General features: G+C 41.6%; 1 protein-coding gene across 7 annotated transcripts in view; it reads right to left on the reverse strand.

Annotated features, from left to right (window-relative positions):
* LOC130194756 (MTOR-associated protein MEAK7-like) overlaps nucleotides 1–5,881 on the reverse strand; it is a 232,959-nt gene that overhangs the window by 122,812 nt on the left and 104,266 nt on the right. The gene's annotated exons all lie outside the window — the stretch shown is intronic.

A 5,881-nucleotide genomic window follows, 5' to 3' on the forward strand; every position in this document is an offset into this window, starting at 1 on the left:
GATGGGAAACGCCTCTTCTTCTTCTTTTTAATTTTTTTGGCGGAAGGCATCCAGTGAACGGTGCATTTCCGCCACCTACTGTAGTGGAGTGTGGACCAGAGTACCCTATCCCCTTACAGAACCAAACAAACAAAACCAAACCCAACAAAATAACCACAAAACAAAATCAATAAAACAAAGCAAAACAAAAGCGGAGATTCAAAATATCAGTGCTTTAAATTATATTGCTTAATCCAGTTTCTTTCAAATATTGTAATACCTGTCCTGCCCCCAAATTTTATGCATCTGTTAGATTTAGTTCCTCCACTCCAGCTTCCTCTCCAACCTGTCGCTCAAGTGTGTATTTCTGGCAATGACAAATGATATGTTCTACAGATTCTGGTACTTGACAGCGCTCACATCGTCTGTTGGCTGTTTATTTACGAGATGCATTGTTTTGTTCAGCCTTGGCCCGATCCTCAGTCTGGTTACTATGTTCTCTTCTGCGGTGCTTCTTCTAGCTGGCCTCCCTTTGCCAACTTCCCTCTGCACAGCATACAGATGTCTTCCTGTTTCCCCTACATCCCAACTATGCTGCCATTCCTTAATAATGTTTCTTTTGATCATTGTTTTAACTTCTGCTTTGCTTATTAAAATGTCCGTCTTGTGCTGCCTTTCTAACGCTTGTGTCGCTAGTGTATCTGCTCTTTCGTTTCCTCGTACCCCTCTGTGTGCTGGTACCCACATAAATGCTCCGACAATACCCATATTTTTTAATCGGAACAGTGTTTCATATATTTCATTCATTAAATCAGGGCTCCAGACTAACTTTTTTTACTAGGAGCACAGCGGCCCCTAACTTAAAATTTTAGGGGCGCAAGCAGAAAATTTAGGGGCGCACACTATAAATCGACTTGCAAAGTTTTCCCATCATTTTTACTGTATTACTGATAAATAATTTGACAATATACAATCTTATGCCTGTTTGCCTTCATGAACTGCAAAACATTCACAACAGAGAACTCTTCAGAAGTTACTGTATTGAGTTTAAACATATTTTAAGAGAAAACATACCTTGAGCATGTGCATTTTGCACTTCGATGTGGCCAAATCAAAACATGTATTGGTTTCTAGAGATGCACCGATCAGGTTTTTGGTGCCGATCACTGAAATCAGTATCTGCTGATCACCGATAATACCGATCACCGAAATCAGTATCTTCCGATCCGATAATACCGATCACGGTGTTGATTGAAGCATTCTATTTATTGTGTAGCATTATTGCCTAGGACTATGAGGAAATACATATATGAAGCAACTCAAACATTAAATAAATTACCGATTTCTTAAAACATTTAGGACTTTTACTTTGAAAAATGTCCTAATTGATACATTAAAATTGTTTGATTGCTATTGTAGATTTCAGATATGTATGGAACACATCTGCATTATTCATTTCCTGGAACTCTTGGGGAAATCTATATACAGGACTTTTCTTAACATACAATAGACTGACTAATTTTTATAAACTCTTCCTTGGTCCAGTAAAAATGTTTTAATGTTAGCATAATTTAAGCTAAATCTCAGAAACGATCTATAAAGATACAAAATCAGTTCATTGTTTACTTTTATATGTTCGTGTATGATTTGTCGACATCTTATTTTGAAAAACGGATGTTGTTTCACGTGGTTCTTTCCGCTAACTTTGCAAAACCGGATGTTGTCACTTAAATCCTTCCGCTAACTTTATCAAAACCCTCGCACGCTCCCGATCGAATGTGTTTACCGTGAACATCAGTCTATAGAGGCAGACATGTGAGAGTCGGCTGAGTCGGGGACGCCGCTCGGTGGTGAGGATCCCCTCTGACCTCTGACCTCTGCGGCCCTCCGCTGCGGTGCGCCTCTTTTCACACATTAGGCCTTTGATCCCTCTGTAAATGCTGGAATAAATGATAAGTATGTCATCTCCAGTCTATCCTCCACCATTCCTGCCATGTTATTATTGTCTTTAAATGCTTGGGTTTTGTCCAAAAAATAATGATCAACTGACACAGGGAAATAGCCATGGTGGTGTAATTAATAGCGGTATTGCAGGAGTGAATGTTATCTGATATAATGACATATCTTTGGCTAATTTCTCACTGCTCCATGCGAAACACTCCTGTTTGGCCCTGTCTCTTTCCCAACATGGCAGAAGTACTTTTTTGGTTGGATGATTATCTCCAGAATGCCCTTGCAGGTTGGCCCAGTAATTTATAGTTAGGAGCTTGCGTCTCAAATGCAGCGGCATTTCACCCATCTCCACCTGCAGAGCAGCCACAGGGCTCGTCTTAAAGCACCACAACACAGTCTCAGAGCTCGGGATTGCAACACTTCCAGCTTCTTTAGTGAAGTTTTTGCAGCTGATCCAAATACGACACAGCCGTAGTCAAGGACTGACCTCATCAGAGCGATATCAATATTTTTAATCGCAGACTGACCCTGTTAGACACCTTATTACATTTAGAATTGTTTTACCTTTCTTTACCATCCTCTGAATATGCTCATTCCATTTGAGTTAATTTATCATCGAGCCACACACCAAGGAACCGAAAAACTCTCACTTGTTCAATCTTTTGTCCGTACATCTTTATCTGAGCTTCAACTCCTCTTTTCCTAGTAAACATGATTGTTTTAGTTTTCCCCACAGAAAATTTGAATCTCCATGAATAAGACCATCTTTCTACCACTTTCACAGCCTCTTGTACTTTACCTTTAATGTGGTTTATGTTCTTCCCCCTCTTCCACAGTGCTCCATCATCGGCAAATAGAGATTGGCCAATATCACCCTGGACTTGAAGGAAAACATCATTTGTCATGATGGAGAACAGTATCGGACTAATGACACGGCCCTGAGGTGTACCATTCTCTACCAGGTATCGTCTAGATAGTGCTGCCCCAATTCTGACTTGAATAAACCTGTTCATTAAAAAATCTTGAATCTAATTATAGGTTCTCCCCCCTTATTCCTATCATATTTAATTTAATCAATAGCCCTTCCCTCCAAACCATATCATCATCCTTTTCCACATCAAAGAACACAGCCATCACTGACTCCTTATTCACCTGGGCCTTCCTGACTTCTGTTTCTAAACCAATAATTGGGTCCAAAGTACCTCTACCTTTCCGAAATCCACTTTGATGAGGTGCTATCATTCCCCTGGACTCCATATAAAATGCTAATCTATCTGAAATCATTCTTTCCATTATTTTACCTACATGGGATGTTAATGCTATGGGTCTGTAATTCATTGGGTTTGATGAGTCTTTACCTGGTTTCCTGATTGGGATAATCACAGCTTCTTTCCAAGACCTAGGTAGTGTCCCCACTTGCCAAACCATATTATAAAAAAATAACAATTTCATCATTGCTATCCTACCTAAATGCTTAAGCATTATATAACAAATTTCATCCTTCCCTGGTAATGTAAGTCCTCCTCTTTCTATTGCTCTTTTCAGTTCTTCTAAGGTAAATGGGGCATCACTAGGACTATTAGTATCGTCTCTCTTTCCAAGAATATCGGGGTGAGCTGATGGCGTCCTTTCCCGTCCTCTCTTACCTTCTACCGTCAGGTTGTCAGAGCTGTGGATTTCTGTTAGTGCTTTTGCAATCATCTCTGCCCTCTCCCCATCTGACGCTGCTGTTTCCTCCCCCCTCTTCAACACTGGATACTGCCACACTTTCCTCATTCCTCTCATGCTTCTAATCATCCCCCAAATCTCTCCCACAGGTGTTGCTCTTCCAATTCTGCTACAATAATTCTGCCAGCTTTCCCTTTTTGCTTTACGAATGATTCTACGAACCTTTGCTTGTGCGTGTTTGTATTCTATTAAAGTTTGGAAATGATGCGATCTTCTTAATACCTTCAGAGCTTTGTTCCTTTCTTTTACTGCTCTCCCACACTCCTCAGTCCACCAGGGGACTGCCTTTCTTTTCATCCTTCCTTTACTTTTAGCAATTGTTTGATTTGCTGCTTCCAGTATTGTAAATGTCATTTTTGTATCAATCTCCACAATATCTTCATTAATTTCAATTGTATCCATTTCATGCACACATATATATTAGGGCTGTGAAACGATTAAAATTTTTAATCGGATTAATCACAGGTTTTTGTGGATTAATCATGATTAATCACATATTACCGATATTCTCGGTATATTTTGTGAGAACATAGAGATTTATGACAAAAGACGGATATATACATTTATACATTCTTCTATACAATGGTGCTGCAACTCAGCAGTTATTTAGCAGTTTTCTTCCATATGGAACATTAATACATCTTCATCCTAAACAGAATGTTTAACCCTCCTGTTACCTTTCGGGTCAATTTGACCCCATTCAATGTTTAATGTCGGTGTTCTTTGGGGTCAATTTGACACCAGGCTGTTTTTCACTGTGTCAAACATATCAGAAATATCAACTTTTTTATTTATTTAAAGGGCTATTTAGGTAGTCAACAAACAAACATAAAGTACCTCACACTTAAACTTGGGAAGCAATATTAATTCTAATAATTTTCTGGAGGTTTTAATTGCTGAGGTCAAATTGACCCGAGGTAAAATATGTTAGTAAATGTAAAGGTAACAGGAGGGTTAAACAGAGCATTTTCTCTTGTTTGTCAACCATTAACTCCACCATGATACAATCTAAAGGCCTCTAGTCTTCCTCTAGCAGCTGCTGAGGCAAACTGACTGTGTGGGTTTTCTTCATGAACTGGGCCGTGATGAAAGGGACGGCGGGGACACCGCTGCAAAGCTGAAACCTCACCGGCCCGGACAGGTGGACAGATTGACAAGTGACTTTTTTTTTGCTCGGTCCCGATGCGCGCGCACGGAGCTCTGTGGCGCGCCAGACGGAGATCGATAAGTGTTAACGCAACGCGAAGAGACAGAAATGACATGCTGCTGTGGAGATACGACGCCGTCTACATCTTCGACAGCGCCCACGTCCCCGAGGAGGGGGCGGAGCCGGCCCGGGAGGGGGCGGAGCCGAGCCCAGCAGGGGGGGGCGTCGGACGAGTGTTACGACGGTTTGAGGCGTCTGTACGACGAGGACAAGGGGAGCGACGCGGAGCGCGCGTTCGATTCCCAGCCGGCCGCCGCCGCGTCGCCGTGCCCGCCGCTGCACCCCGCCGACGACTAGCGGGACGCCCGACTCACCGGAGAGCGTCCGGGACTCGACTGGAAGCTTCGCCGAGAAATCCACAAGGTTGTTTTTTTTCTGCTCTAAACATTTCCGACTGATTTTAAAAGATTTTGTTTTCACGTGTCCACACACACACACACACACACACACACACACACACACACACACACACACACACACACACACACACACACACACACACACACACACACACACACACACACACACACACACGTGAATCTGAAGGTGTGCGTGTGGGTGGTCAAGCAGCTGGGCAGTTGAAGAATTCTTTCGTACTTATTATTAATGCCATATTTGTCCTTTTATTAGCCTCCGCTTGTTTACGAGTTGGAGTTTATTGTTTGTATAAATATATATTTTTTAAGGCTCTTTTTTGTTGGTTTGATGCCACATAGCACTTATTTTTTCACAAGCTTTTATTAGTATTTTAATCTCTTCCTGTACTTTTTTTATTCAGCACTTATTTACAAAAGCTACGTTCTTACAACAAAAAGCTGTAACTTCCCGACTAATGCTGCACACGTTACTAACCCTTCAGTCTGCTGATTGTTTCTGAGACTACTGTTACATAGAGCCGGAGCACCTTTGGGAGACGACCTGAGGCGCGACCCTCGTTTATTTATTACACGATAATCACTCCAGATGTGGACAGTTGCTACTGTAGTTACATACTGATGTGTAACTGAAACGACG

The sequence above is a fragment of the Pseudoliparis swirei genome, chromosome 6 (assembly GCF_029220125.1).
Source record: "Pseudoliparis swirei isolate HS2019 ecotype Mariana Trench chromosome 6, NWPU_hadal_v1, whole genome shotgun sequence".
NCBI lineage: Eukaryota > Metazoa > Chordata > Actinopteri > Perciformes > Liparidae > Pseudoliparis > Pseudoliparis swirei.